The following is a 20,005-nucleotide window of genomic DNA, read 5'->3' as shown; positions in this document are numbered from 1 at the left end:
TCGTTTGCTCTCTCGCTCCCCTCTTTTTCTCTCTCCCATCTCTTTTGCTCTCTCACTCCCCTCCTTTTCTCTCTCCCCTCTCTTTTGCTCTCTCTCTCCCCTCTCTTTTGCTCTCTCTCTTCCCCTCTTTTGCTGTCTCTCTCCCCTCTCATTTGCTCTCTCTCTCCCCTTTCTTTTGCTCTCTCTCCCCTCTCGCTCCCCTCTTTTTCTCTCTCCCCTCTCTTTTGCTCTCTCTCTCTCCTTTCTCTTTTGCTCTCTCTCTCTCCTTTCTCTTTTTCTCTCTCTCCCCCTGTCCTTTTTTTTTATATTAGGGCACTCCCTTCCCTGCTGAGCCACCCACTTGTGACCCACCAACACCTCCCGCCGGCACTAGCAGAAGATTGTTACAGACGGTAACGATCAGGTATCTGGCTATGTTACAGCTGAGAGCTGGAGCTCCTGATGCTGTCTCGTGCCTAGGTGGCTGCGACGGACGCGTTACAAATGCGATTATAGTATATATATATATATATATATATATAGATATATATATTCCAAGATCACAAAGGCACTCTCCGGTTTAAATCAATCAGGTTTTTATTAGGTGACATTTCGGGGTTGTGTCCCTTCCTCAGACCAAAAAACAGACCAAAAATTACAGTGAATTATCCCATTATATTCCCCTTATCACCGTGTAGCTATGTCCAGGCAGCAAAACCCGTTTGTGCTCCATCGGTGCAGACAGCTGCCAGTACCCAAGATGGGTGCAAATAGGTTGCAGGGGGAGGTTTAGAGAGCTGTTTGGGGGGATCAGGGAGGTTAGGGGCTAAGGGGGGATCCATCACTGCTGAATATATATATAAAAAAATGCAAAGATGGCGCCCCCCTGCCCTCCCTGATCAGTCCCCGTCCAGCTCTGTTCTTTCTGTCTTGTCCATCGCTCTCGGTTTCAGATCTCCCCTGATATGATCTGCTGGCAGTAATCAAGGGACCCCAGGCCATGGAGGAATCGGTGGAATATGCTGGAGGGACACCCACCCTGTTTTAGCTATGTGCCAGGGCAGTGACAGCCAACATAGAGACCCTAGAGCAGGATGTTTGGGGTGAGGTGGCAGGGAGTACACAATACATACTGTGCTAGGGCAGTGACAACTAACATTGAGAGTTGAGACCCCTGAGCGGGCTGCCGGCTGTGATCCTACAGGAAATTCTGCCTCTGTTAAACATTTACTATCTGGAGAGAATAGAACAGGCAGCTGTTAAGAAAGGTCTTTCAACTCAGTCTATCTGGTGCAAACTCTGGAATGATGTCATGAAATGCAAGCCATCAAGACTTGGGACTGTATGTTGGCGGAAGAAGTTCTTGGAAGCCTTTTTTCATAACGTGCTGCATGGAATCCTTGATGTTTCTTCTGACCGGCATCTCAGTGATCATCACTTCTCTCTGGGGCACAGTTCCCGTCATGTGTCTGAGCTTACCATCTGTAACAAGCTGCACAAACTTTGAGTCACCAGCACTTGGATGATTTATTAACCTTTAATAGGAATTGTTTAAAACAGTAACGTTTCGGGGTTTTTAACCCCTTAGTCATGCTCTAAGGGGTTATGACTAAGGGGTTAAAACCCCGAAACATTGCTGTTTTAAACAATTCCTATTAAATGTTAATAAATCATCCAAGTGCTGGTGACTCAAAGTTTGTGATTAATTACACAGGAGTATTGCAGTTATACCCTGTCACTCATGCATTATCCAGTAACAGCTGTGCTGATATCCCACTCTGCATAGAAGTGTAACAAGCTGCAAGGGGTGTCTGAACTGACACCAGCAGTACTGGAGAGCCTTGCTCAGTCTATGGAAACCCTGAAATTCCTTCACCTGCGTTCTTCTGACTTGACCACCCAAAAATCATTGAGGTCACTTCTGCACCGTCTTATCCACCATGGCCAGGTCAACAAGGTGTCACTGCTCTCCTGGCCTTCTCCTGACACCAATCTCCTAGTTCAGACCCTCAGTATTAGTGCTGGATTTTGGCAAAAGTATAAAAAACATAATTTATGTAAGAACTTACCTGATAAATTCATTTCTTTCATATTAGCAAGAGTCCATGAGCTAGTGACGTATGGGATATACATTCCTACCAGGAGGGGCAAAGTTTCCCAAACCTTAAAATGCCTATAAATACACCCCTCACCACACCCACAATTCAGTTTAAATAATAGCCAAGAAGTGGGGTGATAAGAAAAAAGTGCGAAAGCATATAAAATAAGGAATTGGAATAATTGTGCTTTATACAAAAAAATCATAACCACCACAAAAAAGGGCGGGCCTCATGGACTCTTGCTAATATGAAAGAAATGAATTTATCAGGTAAGTTCTTACATAAATTATGTTTTCTTTCATGTAATTAGCAAGAGTCCATGAGCTAGTGACGTATGGGATAATGACTACCCAAGATGTGGATCTTTCCACGCAAGAGTCACTAGAGAGGGAGGGATAAAATAAAGACAGCCAATTCCTGCTGAAAATAATCCACACCCAAAATAAAGTTTAATGAAAAACATAAACAGAAGATTCAAACTGAAACCGCTGCCTGAAGTACTTTTCTACCAAAAACTGCTTCTGAAGAAGAAAATACATCAAAATGGTAGAATTTAGTAAAAGTATGCAAAGAGGACCAAGTTGCTGCTTTGCAAATCTGATCAACCGAAGCTTCATTCCTAAACGCCCAGGAAGTAGAAACTGACCTAGTAGAATGAGCTGTAATCCTTTGAGGCGGAGTTTTACCCGACTCGACATAGGCATGATGAATTAAAGATTTCAACCAAGATGCCAAAGAAATGGCAGAAGCTTTCTGGCCTTTTCTAGAACCGGAAAAGATAACAAATAGACTAGAAGTCTTTCGGAAAGACTTAGTAGCTTCAACATAATAATTCAAAGCTCTAACAACATCCAAAGAATGCAACGATTTCTCCTTAGAATTCTTAGGATTAGGACATAATGAGGAAACCACAATTTCTCTACTAATGTTGTTGGAATTCACAACCTTAGGTAAAAATTCAAAAGAAGTTCGCAACACCGCCTTATCCTGATGAAAAATCAGAAAAGGAGACTCACAAGAAAGAGCAGATAATTCAGAGACTCTTCTGGCAGAAGAGATCGCCAAAAGGAACAAAACTTTCCAAGAAAGTAATTTAATGTCCAATGAATGCATGGGTTCAAAAGGAGGAGCTTGAAGAGCCCCCAGAACCAAATTCAAACTCCAAGGAGGAGAAATTGACTTAATGACAGGTTTTATACGAACCAAAGCTTGTACAAAACAATGAATATCAGGAAGATTAGCAATCTTTCTGTGAAAAAGAACAGAAAGAGCAGAGATTTGTCCTTTCAAAGAACTTGCGGATAAACCTTTATCTAAACCATCCTGAAGAAACTGTAAAATTCTCGGAATTCTAAAAGAATGCCAAGAAAAATGATGAGAAAGACACCAAGAAATATAAGTCTTCCAGACTCTATAATATATCTCTCTAGATACAGATTTACGAGCCTGTAACATAGTATTAATCGCAGAGTCAGAGAAACCTCTTTGACCAAGAATCAAGCGTTCAATCTCCATACCTTTAAATTTAAGGATTTGAGATCCTGATGGAAAAAAGGACCTTGCGACAGAAGGTCTGGTCTTAGCGGAAGAGTCCACGGATGGCAAGAGGCCATCCGGACAAGATCCGCATACCAAAACCTGTGAGGCCATGCCGGAGCTACCAGCAGAACAAACGAGCATTCCTTCAGAATTTTGGAGATTACTCTTGGAAGAAGAACTAGAGGCGGAAAGATATAGGCAGGATGATACTTCCAAGGAAGTGATAATGCATCCACTGCTTCTGCCTGAGGATCCCGGGATCTAGACAGATACCTGGGAAGTTTCTTGTTTAGATGAGACGCCATCAGATCTATTTCTGGAAGCTCCCACATTTGAACAATCTGAAGAAATACCTCTGGATGAAGAGACCATTCGCCCGGATGCAACGTTTGGCGACTGAGATAATCCGCTTCCCAATTGTCTATACCTGGGATATGAACCGCAGAGATTAGACAGGAGCTGGATTCCGCCCAAACCAGAATTCGAGATACTTCTTTCATAGCCAGAGGACTGTGAGTCCCTCCTTGATGATTGATGTATGCCACAGTTGTGACATTGTCTGTCTGAAAACAAATGAACGATTCTCTCTTCAGAAGAGGCCAAGACTGAAGAGCTCTGAAAATTGCACGGAGTTCCAAAATATTGATCAGTAATCTCACCTCCTGAGATTCCCAAACTCCTTGTGCCGTCAGAGATCCCCACACAGCTCCCCAACCTGTAAGACTTGCATCTGTTGAAATTACAGTCCAGGTCGGAAGAACAAAAGAAGCCCCCTGAATTAAACGATGGTGATCTGTCCACCACGTTAGAGAGTGTCGTACAATCGGTTTTAAAGATATTAATTGAGATATCTTTGTGTAATCCCTGCACCATTGATTCAGCATACAGAGCTGAAGAGGTCGCATGTGAAAACGAGCAAAGGGGATCGCGTCCGATGCAGCAGTCATAAGACCTAGAATTTCCATGCATAAGGCTACCGAAGGGAATGATTGTGACTGAAGGTTTCGACAAGCTGAAATCAATTTTAGACGTCTCTTGTCTGTCAAAGACAGAGTCATGGACACTGAATCTATCTGGAAACCCAGAAAGGTTACCCTTGTCTGAGGAATCAATGAACTTTTTAGTGAATTGATCCTCCAACCATGATCTTGAAGAAACAACACAAGTCGATTCGTATGAGATTCTGCTAAATGTAAAGACTGAGCAAGTACCAAGATATCGTCCACATAAGGAAATACCACAATACCCTGTTCTCTGATTACAGACAGAAGGGCACCGAGAACCTTTGTAAAAATTCTTGGAGCTGTAGCTAGGCCAAACGGCAGAGCCACAAACTGGTAATGCTTGTCCAGAAAAGAGAATCTCAGGAACTGATAATGATCTGGATTAATCGGAATATGCAGATATGCATCCTGTAAATCTATTGTGGACATATAATGCCCTTGCTGAACAAAAGGCAAGATAGTCCTTACAGTTACCATTTTGAACGTTGGTATCCTTACATAACGATTCAATATTTTTAGATCCAGAACTGGTCTGAAGGAATTCTCCTTCTTTGGTACAATGAAGAGATTTGAATAAAACCCCAGCCCCTGTTCCAGAACTGGAACTGGCATAATTACTCCAGCCAACTCTAGATCTGAAACACATTTCAGAAATGCTTGAGCTTTCGCTGGGTTTACTGGGACACGGGAAAGAAAAAATCTCTTTGCAGGAGGTCTTATCTTGAAACCAATTCTGTACCCTTCTGAAACAATGTTCTGAATCCAAAGATTGTGAACAGAATTGATCCAAATTTCTTTGAAAAAACGTAACCTGCCCCCTACCAGCTGAGCTGGAATGAGGGCCGCACCTTCATGTGGACTTAGAAGCTGGCTTTGCTTTTCTAGAAGGCTTGGATTTATTCCAGACTGGAGATGGTTTCCAAACTGAAACTGCTCCTGAGGATGAAGGATCAGGCTTTTGTTCTTTGTTGAAACTAAAGGAACGAAAACGATTATTAGCCCTGTTTTTACCCTTAGATTTTTTATCCTGTGGTAAAAAAAGTTCCTTTCCCACCAGTAACAGTTGAGATAATAGAATCCAACTGAGAACCAAATAATTTGTTACCCTGGAAAGAAATGGAAAGTAGAGTCGATTTAGAAGACATATCAGCATTCCAAGTTTTAAGCCATAAAGCTCTTCTAGCTAAAATAGCTAGAGACATAAACCTGACATCAACTCTGATAATATCAAAAAATGGCATCACAGATAAAATTATTAGCATGTTGAAGAAGAATAATAATATTATGAGAATCATGATCTGTTACTTGTTGCGCTAAAGTTTCCAACCAAAAAGTTGAAGCTGCAGCAACATCAGCCAATGATATAGCAGGTCTAAGAAGATTACCTGAACACAGATAAGCTTTTCTTAGAAAGGATTCAATTTTCCTATCTAAAGGATCCTTAAACGAAGTACCATCTGACGTAGGAATAGTAGTACGTTTAGCAAGGGTAGAAATAGCCCCATCAACTTTAGGGATTTTGTCCCGAAATTCAAATCTGTCAGACGGCACAGGATATAATTGCTTAAAACGTTTAGAAGGAGTAAATGAATTACCCAAATTATTCCATTCTCTGGAAATTACTTCAGAAATAGCACCAGGAACAAGAAAAACTTCTGGAATAACCACAGGAGATTTAAAGACCTTATCTAAACGTTTAGATTTAGTATCAAGAGGACCAGAATCCTCAATTTCTAAAGCAATTAGTACTTCTTTAAGTAAAGAACGAATAAATTCCATTTTAAATAAATATGAAGATTTATCAGCATCAACCTCTGAGACAGAATCCTCTGAACCAGAAGAGTCATTAGAATCAGAATGATGATGTTCATTTAAAAATTCATCTGTATAAAGAGAAGTTTTAAAAGATTTTTTATGTTTACTAGAAGGAGAAATAACAGACATAGCCTTCTTGATGGATTCAGAAACAAAATCTCTTATGTTATCAGGAACATTCTGAACATTAGATGTTGATGGAACTGCAACAGGTAATGGTACATTACTAAAGGAAATATTATCTGCATTAACAAGTTTGTCATGACAATTAATACAAACAACAGCTGGAGGAACAGCTACCAAAAGCTTACAGCAGATACACTTAGCTTTGGTAGTTCCAGCACCAGACAGTGATTTTCCTGAAGTATCTTCTGACTCAGATGCAACGTGAGACATCTTGCAATATGTAAGAGAAAAAACAACATATAAAGCAAAATTGATCAAATTCCTTAAATGACAGTTTCAGGAATGGGAAAAAATGCCAAGGAACAAGCTTCTAGCAACCAGAAGCAAAGAAAAAATGAGACTTAAATAATGTGGAGACAAAAGCGACGCCCATATTTTTTTAGCGCCAAATAAGACGCCCACATTATTTGGCGCCTAAATGCGTTTGGCGCCAAAAATGACGCCACGTCCGGAACGCCGACATTTTTGGCGCAAAAGAATGTCAAAAATGACGCAACTTCCGGTAACACGTATGACGCCGGAAACAGAAAAGATTTTTTGCGCCAAAAAAGTCTGCGCCAAGAATGACGCAATAAAATGAAGCATTTTCAGCCCCCGCGAGCCTAACAGCCCACAGGGAAAAAAGTCAAATTTTTAAGGTAAGAAAAATATTTGATTCAAGTGCATTATCCCAAATATGAAACTGACTGTCTGAAAATAAGGAATGTTGAACATCCTGAGTCAAGGCAAATAAATGTTTGAATACATATATTTAGAACTTTATTAAAAAAGTGCCCAACCATAGCTTAGAGTGTCACAGAAAATAAGACTTACTTACCCCAGGACACTCATCTACATGTTTGTAGAAAGCCAAACCAGTACTGAAACGAAAATCAGCAGAGGTAATGGTATATTTATAAGAGTATATCGTCGATCTGAAAAGGGAGGTAAGAGATGAATCTCTACGACCGATAACAGAGAACCTATGAAATAGACCCCGTAGAAGGAGATCATTGAATTCAAACAGGCAATACTCTCCTCACATCCCTCTGACATTCACTGCACGCTGAGAGCAAAACCGGGCTACAACCTGCTGCGGAGCGCATATCAAGGTAGAATCTAGCACAAACTTACTTCACCACCTCCATAGGAGGCAAAGTTTGTAAAACTGAATTGTGGGTGTGGTGAGGGGTGTATTTATAGGCATTTTAAGGTTTGGGAAACTTTGCCCCTCCTGGTAGGAATGTATATCCCATACGTCACTAGCTCATGGACTCTTGCTAATTACATGAAAGAAATTCCCAGTGTGTTTTTTGCTTAAAGAAACCAAGAAACGGAAGCAGCGAGGTTGCCCAGGAGCAGAGACTAGACACCGACCTTCTGCAAGCTGCCTGCACTACAAACTTCTCTGGAATACATTCTGGTCAGCGTGTGGAAGAGGCGGTGAGCAGTCAAAGTGCCTTGCAAAGCCTACAGCCCCTTAACATCAGCCAGAACATTGCAACATTGTTGGAGAGACCCAGTCTTCAGTGCTAAGGGTACCTGGAAATTCCCAGACCCAGAAAGTGAGATGTCGTTTATCTTCGCTGCCTTCCACTGCTTCTGAATCTTCCTCAATAAAAAATCTGACTGCAAACTTCCAGGGCAACTTCAGATCAGAGCCAGAAGATTTGTATGACTTTATTTTTAGTGTTTCTGGCAAAGAAGAAGGAAAAGCATTGGACATAAGTAATGGTTATAGGGAAATCAGAAATCCCCCAGAACTTGCTGCTGTGGCTCCCATGTGTTGGATTTTTCCTCTGTTTACCCACTTTTATAAAAAGAAATGTAAATATTCTCTTACTATTCTAAAGTTCAAAATAATCAGGTATGCCTGCAAACTACGCTTGCTTATAGCGGTGCGACAAAGAGACCAGACACACGTTGTAAAAACAGAATCATTTGCTGAGTTAGCATGGTTTGCCCAAGTTACAAGTAGATATATCTGTAAATATAATTTTTACATTTTCATTGAAAATAATTTGAATGATTTTTACACTGTTGTCCTCAAGATTTAGAAGAAACTGAACTGAACACTAAAATGTTTTGCGGAATTATCTAAATATGCTCTGAGGTTTTCCATAGCAGTTAAATTTCCTTTGAAAAGTGATCATATGACCTATAAATGTGTTTTATTATTATTATAAGTGTTGGTTTTTACCCTGAGAACGTAGTTAATTTCTGTGAAGCAGCCGCAACAGACCCGTGTTGCTCTTAAGGGACAAATAACTGCAAAAAGAAAATGCTGTTCTATTTCTATTGCACCTCTGTAAAAGGGATAAACACAAGTAACATGCACTCCTGTGAGCTAGCTGAGCATATCCGAAAACCCCTTGCAACTCAGAGCTATGCGTGATGCACAGGAATACTTATGTACTGTATAGTAATAAGGACCACCATTCCAATGACCATTCCCTGTGCTGTCCACTTTACTCTGAGCCCTTGTTAGCTAAGCCTGGAGATCAATTTGAAAAAAGAGAGAGCTCACACCGATGGGGTAGTTTTATGGTAGAGCAACCGGCACTTACTATGCAAAGACTAACTAGCTTCAATGGGTCCAATTTTCATAACTATGTGTTAGTCTGCAAATAATACTCAAGTCTTAGCCATATCATGTTTATAAAGAGATCATCATCTCCTTAATGGAACTGTTTAGAGAGCAGAGCCATGGTGCTGTGATGGAAAATTAGCAAGAGGGCCAACAAACAAGCAGCCAGAGTCGCCCTTACGGGACAGTGGAATTCCTAAGTGATCAAGTTCCTTGAGGTTGTTTATCATCAAAGAAAAAAAATAAAGGAACCTTCACAAATCTGCAGATTCATGGGGGTTCTTTGTTTTTTTTTTGTGAAACTATGTTAGACCATAGACCAGTCCCTGATCCCCACCCTGTTGTTTCACCACAGTACTAGTATGAGGAGGTATCATGTGACTTCCTGTGGTCTGTATTTATATTATTATACTGAGGATGAGTTGCAAGCCTGTCTTGCGGCTGTTTGATTCTCCTGCTCAACGAGTGAATCTGATGCTCTTATACAGTGTTGTTCTGAGTTCAGTTTATCCCAGCTAGTAAGGCTGACACTTCTGGTGATGATTATTATTCTGCCAATCTAGTGATTTCCAGACTGAGGGGAAAATAGTGTCATTTGGGACTGGTCCTTGCAATTACAGTATGACAGGACGTACAGCTGTAAGGGTGCATATGAAAATGTGCAGAGGGAAGATTTGTAGTGGCCATATGGAGACCAAGGGGTCAAGTCCTACAAAAAAAAGTGTGGGAAATCACCAAGACTTCCACCCCCATCACAATTAATATTGTTTTATACACACACACATATAAACACACTGTATTTATATGTATATAATCTATACACTTTGGTTAATAAAACCAATAAAGGGTTGACTGGTTGCCTTTGGGCCTGAGACAACGACTTTGTTATCCACTTAAAGTGCAATAGTCCTATTTCTGCTGAGGGGAGCTACATAACCCCCGAGCAAGCCACATAGATATGTAAGCACCACACAGTGGGGGATTGATCACACAGCAGGACCGCTGACAGGCTTGCATTTAATGTATTTTAGGAAGTGTTACTGCCCATTACTAGAAGCTCTCACTATCCCTCTAACAAGACTGTGCTCCAGCTCCTCCCACCAGCAGCAGTGTTTACTGAAATGTTTTTAGTCTTTATCCAGGGGGAACTTAGTTCCACCTACAAAAATAGTGTAGGGACTCTGTTCCCATGTGTACCTGCTGGACTTGACCCCTCCTTGAGCATAGACTTGATCATCAAGGGGTGTAAAAGAAGCTCCTACTTAGTGATGTCATAGGCAGCCGCCCCAATACATAGATATATTGGCTTTAACTCAACAAGGAGTAAGTAAATGTGTGCAGAGTCTTAGAGCACATAATATTCAGCTTTATGACTGAGAGGGGGAGGAATCACTGACCACAATTCACTAAAGCTATCTCCATAAGCATCTGTACTTATGTTATTCTATGCAGTTGATTCAATAAAGCTCACTCCTATCTTCAACTCAAAAGTGCAAAATAAATAAGGAAAATATAAAAAAAAAAATTGAAAGCCTTTTATTTTAGCACTGGCAGACTTTCTGCCAGTACTTAAGATGGCAGGGACAATTGTGAGGGAGGGAAGAGAGCTGTTTGGGAGGGATCAGGGGATGGGATTTGTCAGGTGGGAGGCTGATCTCTACACTAAAGCTAAAATTAACCCTACAAGCTACCTAATTAACCCATTCACTGCTGGGCATACAACAAGTGTGGTGCGCAGCGGCATTTAGCGTCCTTCTAATTACCAAAAAGCAATGCCAAAGCCATATATGTCTGCTTATTCTGAACAAAGGGGATCCCAGAGAAGCATTTACAACCATGTATGCCATGATTGCACTGTTTGTAAATAATTTCAGTGAGAAACCTAAAATTGTGAAAAAGTTAACATTGTTTTTTATTTGATCGCATTTGGCAGTGAAATGGTGGCATAAAATATACCAAAATGGGTCTGGCCCTAGATCAACACTTTGGGTTGTCTACTACACTACACTAAAGCTAAAATTAACCCTACAAGCTCTCTAATTAATCTCTTCACTGCTGGGCATAATACACGTGTGGTGTGCAGCGGCATTTAGCGGCCTTCTAATTACCAAAAAGCAATGCAAAGCCATTTCATATATGTCTGCTATTTCTGAACAAAGGGGATCCCAGAGAAGCATTTACAACCATTTGTGCCATAATTGCACAAGCTGCTTGTAAATAATTTCAGTGAGAAACCTAAAGTTTGTGAAAAAATGAACAATGTTTTTTATTTGATTGCATTTGGCAGTGAAATGGTGGCATGAAATATACCAAAATGGGCCTAGATCAATACTTTGAGTTGTCTACTAATAAAAATATACACATGTAACTATCGATAATTTTGAACATTTTTTTTTGGAAATAGCAAAGTGCTACTTGTACTTATTGCCCTTTAACTTGCAAAAAAAGCAAAGAACATGTAAACATTGAGGGGGCTACTTATCAAGCCGTCTACTTTTCTGGCTTCGCCGGCCCAATACGTCCGCCTAAGCTCGCCTACCTTCGCCGCCGCGGACCTTGAATACGTTCGCCTAAGTTATCAAATAAAGCTGTCAAAAAGCCGCGGGGCGATGAGCAGCGGACTGTGACAGTTATCACTCATCCGATCTCGCTGCCCTTCGGCTTTTTCCCAGCTTTATTGCTAGCCTGTCACTAAGCACTCACACTAAACTACACTGTTCTACCCCCTATACCGGCGCCCCCGGAGGCCCCCGCAACTAAATAAAGTTACTAACCCCTAAACCGCCGCTCCTAGACCCCGCCGCAAGTCTTATAAATGTATTAACCCCTAAACCGCCGCTCCCGGACACCGCTGCCACCTACATTATACCTAGTAACCCCTATCCTGCCCCCCTATACCGTCGCCCTCTATTATAAAATTATTAACCCCTATCCTGCTGATCCCGCACCTCTCCGCAACTAAATAAATAGTTTAACCCCTAAACCGCCGCTCCATGAACCCGCCGCAACCTATAATAAATTTATTAACCCCTATCCTGCCCCCCACTACGCCGCCGCCACTGTAATAAAATGATTAACCCCTAAACCTAAGTCTAACCCTAACCATAACGCCCCCCTAACTTAAATATTAATTAAATAAATCTAAATAAATTAACTCTTATTAACTAAATGAATCCTATTTAAAACTAAATACTTACCTTTAAAATAAACCCTAATATAGCTACAATATAAATAATAATTATATTCTAGCTATCTTAGGATTTATTTTTATTTTACAGGTACCTTTCAATTTATTTTAACCATGTACAATAACTATTAAATAGTTATTAACTATTTAATAGCTTACCTAGCTAAAATAAAGAGAAATGTACCTGTGAAATAAATCCTAACCTAAGTTACAATTACACCTAACACTACACTATACTTTAATAAATTATTCCTATTTAAAAATAAATACTTACCTGTAAAATAAACCCTAAGATAGCTACAATGTAATTAATAATTATATTATAGCTATCTTAGGATTTATATTTATTTTACAGGTAACTTTGTATTTATTTTAGCTAGTTAGAATAGTTATTAAATAGTTATTAACTATTTAATAACTACCTAGCTAAAAGAAATACAAAATTACCTGTAAAATAAATCCTAACTTAAGTTACAATTAAACCTAATACTACACTATCATTAAATTAACTAAATAAACTACCTACAAAGAACTACAATGAAATACAATTACATAAACTAACTAAAGTACAAAAAATAAAAAAAGCTAAGTTACAAAAAATAAAAAATTAAGTTACAAACATGTTAAAAATATTACAACAATTTTAAGCTACTTACACCTAATCTAAGCCCCCTAATAAAATAACAAACCCCCCCAAAATAAAAAAAATCCCTACCCTATTCTAAATTACATAAATTTCAAAGCTCTTTTACCTTACCAGCCCTTAAAAGGGCCATTTGTGGGGGCATGCCCCAAAAAGTTCAGCTCTTTTGCCTGTAAAATAAAAATACAACCCCCCCCCCAACATTAAAACCCACCACCCACATACCCCTAATCTAACCCAAACCCCCCTTACAAAAACCTAACACTAATCCCCTGAAGATCATCCTACCTTGAGTCGTCTTCACTCAGCCGAGCCACCGATGGAACTGAAGAGGACATCCGGAGCGGAAGAAGTTAATCCTCCAAGCGGCGCTGAAGAAATCTTCCATCCGATGAAGTCATCATCCAGGCGGCGCTGAAGAAGTCTTCGATCCGGCCGATGTCATCTTCAAAGAGGCGCTGAAGAGGTCTTCTATCCGGGCGAAGTCATCTTCCAAGCCGGGTCTTCAATCTTCCTTCCGCCGACGCGGAACCACCTTCTTCACCGACGGACTACGACGAATGACGGCTCCTTTAAGGGACGTCATCCAAGATGGCGTCCCCTCAATTCCGATTGGCTGATAGGATTCTATCAGCCAATCGGAATTAAGGTAGGAAAATCTGATTGGCTGATGGAATCAGCCAATCAGATTCAAGTTCAATCCGATTGGCTGATCCAATCAGCCAATCAGATTGAGCTCGCATTCTATTGGCTGATCGGAACAGCCAATAGAATGCGAGCTCAATCTGATTGGCTGATTCCATCAGCCAATCAGATTTTCCTACCTTAATTCCGATTGGCTGATAGAATCCTATCAGCCAATCGGAATTGAGGGGACGCCATCTTGGATGACGTCCCTTAAAGGAGCCGTCATTCGTCGTAGTCCGTCGGTGAAGAAGGTGGTTCCGCGTCGGCGGAAGGAAGATTGAAGACCCGGCTTGGAAGATGACTTCGCCCGGATAGAAGACCTCTTCAGCGCCTCTTTGAAGATGACATCGGCCGGATCAAAGACTTCTTCAGCGCCGCCTGGATGATGACTTCATCGGATGGAAGATTTCTTCAGCGCCGCTTGGAGGATTAACTTCTTCCGCTCCGGATGTCCTCTTCAGTTCCATCGGTGGCTCGGCTGAGTGAAGACGACTCAAGGTAGGATGATCTTCAGGGGATTAGTGTTAGGTTTTTGTAAGGGGGGTTTGGGTTAGATTAGGGGTATGTGGGTGGTGGGTTTTAATGTTGGGGGGGGGGTTGTATTTTTATTTTACAGGCAAAAGAGCTGAACTTTTTGGGGCATGCCCCCACAAATGGCCCTTTTAAGGGCTGGTAAGGTAAAAGAGCTTTGAAATTTATGTAATTTAGAATAGGGTAGGGATTTTTTTTATTTTGGGGGGGTTTGTTATTTTATTAGGGGGCTTAGATTAGGTGTAAGTAGCTTAAAATTGTTGTAATATTTTTAACATGTTTGTAACTTAATTTTTTATTTTTTGTAACTTAGCTTTTTTTATTTTTTGTACTTTAGTTAGTTTATGTAATTGTATTTCATTGTAGTTCTTTGTAGGTAGTTTATTTAGTTAATTTAATGATAGTGTAGTATTAGGTTTAATTGTAACTTAAGTTAGGATTTATTTTACAGGTAATTTTGTATTTCTTTTAGCTAGGTAGTTATTAAATAGTTAATAACTATTTAATAACTATTCTAACTAGCTAAAATAAATACAAAGTTACCTGTAAAATAAATATAAATCCTAAGATAGCTATAATATAATTATTAATTACATTGTAGCTATCTTAGGGTTTATTTTACAGGTAAGTATTTATTTTTAAATAGGAATAATTTATTAAAGTATAGTGTAGTGTTAGGTGTAATTGTAACTTAGGTTAGGATTTATTTCACAGGTACATTTCTCTTTATTTTAGCTAGGTAAGCTATTAAATAGTTAATAACTATTTAATAGCTATTGTACATGGTTAAAATAAATTGAAAGGTACCTGTAAAATAAATATAAATCCTAAGATAGCTATAATATAATTATTAATTACATTGTAGCTATCTTAGGGTTTATTTTACAGGTAAGTATTTATTTTTAAATAGGAATAATTTATTAAAGTATAGTGTAGTGTTAGGTGTAATTGTAACTTAGGTTAGGATTTATTTCACAGGTACATTTCTCTTTATTTTAGCTAGGTAAGCTATTAAATAGTTAATAACTATTTAATAGCTATTGTACATGGTTAAAATAAATTGAAAGGTACCTGTAAAATAAAAATAAATCCTAAGATAGCTAGAATATAATTATTATTTATATTGTAGCTATATTAGGGTTTATTTTAAAGGTAAGTATTTAGTTTTAAATAGGATTCATTTAGTTAATAAGAGTTAATTTATTTAGATTTATTTAATTAATATTTAAGTTAGGGGGCGTTAGGGTTAGGGTTAGGTTTAGGGGTTAATCATTTTATTACAGTGGCGGCGGCGTAGTGGGGGGCAGGATAGGGGTTAATAAATTTATTATAGGTGGCGACGGTGTAGGGGGGGCAGATTAGGGGTTAATAAATGTATTATAGGTGGCGACGGTGTAGGGGGGGGCAGGATAGGGGTTAATACATTTAATATAGGTTGCGGCGGGTTCAGGGAGCGGCGGGTTAGGGGTTAATACATTTATTATAGTTGCGGTGGGCTCCGGGAGCGGCGGTTTAGGGGTTAATATGTATAGAGTAGCTTGCGGTGGGCTCCGGGAGCGGCGGTTTAGGGGGTAATAACTTTATTTAGTTGCGGCGGTGTAGGGGGGGTCAGATTAGTGGTGTTTAGACTCGGGGTACATGTTAGGGTGTTAGGTGTAGACAGCTCCCATAGAAATCAATGGGATGTCTGTCAGCAGCGAACTTGTACTTTCGCTATGGTCAGACTCCCATTGATTCCTATGGGATCCGCCGCCTCCAGGCTGGCGCTTTGAAAACCAGGTACGCTGGGCCGTAAAAGTGCCGAGCGTACCTGCTAGTTTTTTGATAGCTAGCAAAAGTAGTGAGAATGTGCCGCACTTGTGTGCGGAACATCTGGAGTGACGTAAGAATCGATCTATGTCGGACTGAGTCCGGCGGATCGAAGCTGACGTCACAAAATTCTACTTTTGCCGGTCTCGAGCCTTTGATAACTAAGGCGTATCAGCCTCGCCACAAATACGCTGCGGAATACGCAGCGTATTTGAGGTTGACGGCTTGATAACTACCCCCCTGAGTATTTCTAAACTCAGGACAAAATTTAGAAACTATTTAGCATGGGAGTTTTTTTGGTGGTTGTAGATGTGTAACAGATTTTGGGGGTCAAAGTTGGAAAAAGTGGGGGGTTTCCCTATTATAAGATATTATGAAAATAATGGCATTTTTAGAAAGTCCATTTAATGGCCAGAAAAACATTATATAATATATGTGGGTACAGTAAATGAGTAAGAGAAAAATTACAGCTAAACACAAACACAGCAGAAATGTAAAAATAACCCTGGTCCCAAACGGTCAACAATTGGAAATGGGCTCTGGTCACTAAGGGATTACAGTAATTCTGTGTCAGACAGAGTTCCAATAGCTGTAGTAAGATTTCAGAATGGGGGCCAATATATGGATGGTGATTCAGATGCTTCTGTACAGCTAGTAGACCCTCATCATGCAGAATCACTGTATATAGACTTGTAATGTCCAGAGTTACAAGTATATCATTTTCTTCAACAAGTTGATCTTCCTTTTTAAGTAGTGTGATCAGTTCAATTGAGCCAAGTAGAAATTAAGGAATGTTCCTGACTATAGGCTATAAAAAGCTGTTAACAAAGCTTGCCAGAGGTTGTAATAAAGATCCCCTGGCAGAGATGATAGGACGTCCATTGCTTATGGTATATTTCAATAATTAAGCTCAAGAATATAAGAGGTGTACTAGCAATCAGACTAACAATCATATTGTAAGGTGATCTTTTTCTATTTATAAGTCAGTTTGTAGTTGCCATTACTGTTTTTATAAAACTACTATAGACAGATTGAGTCAATGATTACGATCCGATTAGAAGTAAGACCGCTAGTTCAGTGAGTTCTACTACTTTATATGTATGTATATTGTGATTGAATAGATAATATCGCTATGTCTGTTTACACTCTACTTGATATGCGTGCACGATATTCATGATATATCTCTTACTTTGCTTTTTAGAATTGTCCTGATGATATTCCCGTAGTGCACCAGAGGTGTATGCCCAGTTGCACCGATGGATCGCAAACGGGTTTTGCCGTCTGGACTTAGCTGCACGGTGATAAGGAGTATATAATGGGGTATGTCACTGTAATTTTTGTTCTGTTTTTTGATCTGAGGAAGGGACAACACCTCAAAATGTCACCTAATAAAAACCTGATTGATTCAATACCTGAGAGTTTCTTTGTGATCTTGGAATATATGCAGTTGTTTAAGCACACCCTGGAAGCTGCAAAGTTAAAGTTTGGGATTGCTGGTCTGTATTGCCTTATATATACTGTATATATATATATATATATATATATATATATATATATATATATATATATATATATATTACAGTGCCCTCCAAAAATTTTGGCACCCTTGGTAAATATGAGCAAAGAAGGCTTTGGAAATGTGTATATATTGTTTAAAGGCACATTGTACACTAGATTTTTCTTTGCATAAATGATTGTAGATGATCCAGTTATATATAGCCCACCTGGGAGTGTTTTTGTAACAATTTATAGTTTTGCTTAATTTTTAAGACTATTGTGCTGATTTTTCGACTCTTAACCAAGCCCCACAGTGCCAGATGTATGCGCGCGTTTACAGACTCCTGCAGGCTCTTGTTTATGTTAACTGTCTTTTCATATGCAGGAAGAGGGGAGCTGGGGAGTGTCTGCTATTTTTGTTCTCCCAGCCCCTTTTAGTGGGTGTCGCAGACTACCTCATTAACACTGCTAAACTGATAGCTTCTAAGTAAGTTTTTAAAAGGTTTTATACTGGATTTTTAGATCAGTATCTGTGCATATTCTTCTTTACAATAGTGTCTATTACATGCAGTTATATGAAAATCCATGTATACTGTCCCATCTTTTTTCAAAAAGTATGCACAAATAATCTGCTCTGATCGATATCAAACAATTGCAAACACAACACCGGTTTATAAAAAAAAACACACACACATCTTTGTTAAATATATGTGTGCCATAATTATTAGCACCCTTTTAGTCAATACTTTGTGCTACCTCCCTTTGCCAAGATAACAGCTCTGAGTCTTCTGCTATAATGCCTGATGATGTTGGAGAATACATGGCAAGATATCTGAGACCATTGCTCTATACAGAATCTCTCAGGAGCCTTCAAATTTTAAGGTTGATGCTGGTGGACTCTCTGCAGTTCACCCCACAGGTTTCCTATGGGGTTCAAATCAGGGGACTTGGATGGCCATGGTAAGACCTTGATTTTGTGGTCAGTAAACCATTTCTGTGTTCATTTTAAAGTATGTTTTGGATCATTCTCCTGCTGGAAGATCCAACCACGGGCCACTTTAAGCTTTCTGTCAGAAAAACAGCCCCAAAACATTAAAGAACCACCACCATATTTAAACGTGGGCATGCGGTACTTTTCCATATGGCTACTTCTCTGTGTGAGCCAAACCCACCTCTAGTGTTTGTATTTTGGTTAAATCTGACCATAGAACCTGATTCTATTTGAAGTTCCAATAGTGTCTGGCAAACTGAAGATGCTTGAGTTTATTTCTGGATGAGAGTAGAGGCTTTTTTCTTGAAACCCTTCCTTGTGGTGATGTAGGTGCCATCGGATAGTAGTTTTGGAGACTTTCTGACCCCAAGATGCCATTAACTTTTGCAATTCTCCAGCTGCGATCCTTGGAGATATTTTGGCCACTCAAACCATCCTCTTCACAGGGCCTTGAGACAATATAGGCACACATCCTCTTCCAGGTTGATTCATAACATTTTCAGTTGACTGGAACTTCTTAATTATTACCCTGATTGTAGAAATTAGCATTTTCAATGCTTTTGCTATTTTCTTATAGCCACTTCCCCTTTTGCCGCACATCACAGCTATATTTCTTGGTCTTATCCATTGTTATGAATGACTAAGAGAATTTGGCCTATGGGTTACTTCATATTTATACCCCTGTGAAACAGGAATTCATAGTTGAACAATTTCCTGTTCTTAGTCACCCAGGTGTACTAAAAAATGTAAAAGTATCAATGAGAATATACTTCATGCCACACATATATTTAACAAAGATGTATTTATTTATTTTTGGAAAACCTGCGTTGTGTTTGCAATTGTTTTATATCTACTAGAGCAGAGTATTTTTGTGTATGTTTTGAACAAAAGGTTAAAACAATAAAGGCAATTTTTCACAGCCTTCTTTGCTCATATTTACCAAGGGTGCCAATATTAGTGGATGTCACTATTATTATTATTCTTTATTTATAAAGCGCCAACAGATTCCACAGTGCTGCCTATGGGAACAAATGGGGAGCCAGTGAAGGGACTCACAGAGAGGTGCAGCAGATACAGAGCGTTGAGAGAGGTGGATTAGCCTGGCAGAGACAATTAGGATGGATTGAAGGGGGGAGAGGCGGAAGAGAGTATATATATATATATATATATATATACTGTCTATATATACTACATTCCACTTCTTGTCACCCACAACACACTATCAAGTCCATACCATATGGGCAATTCGTATGTACCAAACAGATTTGTTCACAAGAGAACACATATAAAAAACACTCAGTAGACACATATCAGAGATTACAAGCTAGAGGTTATGATACTCAGCTACTCGAAGAATCTGTAAAAAGGATAAACCAGAAACCAAGAAGTGAGTTGTTAAAACATAAAGTTGCTGACAGACAATACACAGACAAAAACCTACTTTTATCACAACCTATAGTCGTGATTATTCC

At 39.5% G+C, this 20,005-nt stretch overlaps 1 pseudogene; it reads left to right on the top strand.

Annotated features, from left to right (window-relative positions):
- Positions 1-979: 979 nt before the first annotated feature.
- LOC128664486 (leucine-rich repeat-containing protein 41-like) lies at positions 980-8,658 on the top strand (annotated as a pseudogene).
- Positions 8,659-20,005: the final 11,347 nt, after the last annotated feature.

This window comes from Bombina bombina, chromosome 6 (genome assembly GCF_027579735.1).
Source record: "Bombina bombina isolate aBomBom1 chromosome 6, aBomBom1.pri, whole genome shotgun sequence".
In the NCBI taxonomy this organism is placed as follows: Eukaryota; Metazoa; Chordata; class Amphibia; order Anura; family Bombinatoridae; genus Bombina; species Bombina bombina.
Note: the sequence above shows the minus strand (reverse complement) of the source record. Positions and strands in the feature narration are given on the sequence as shown.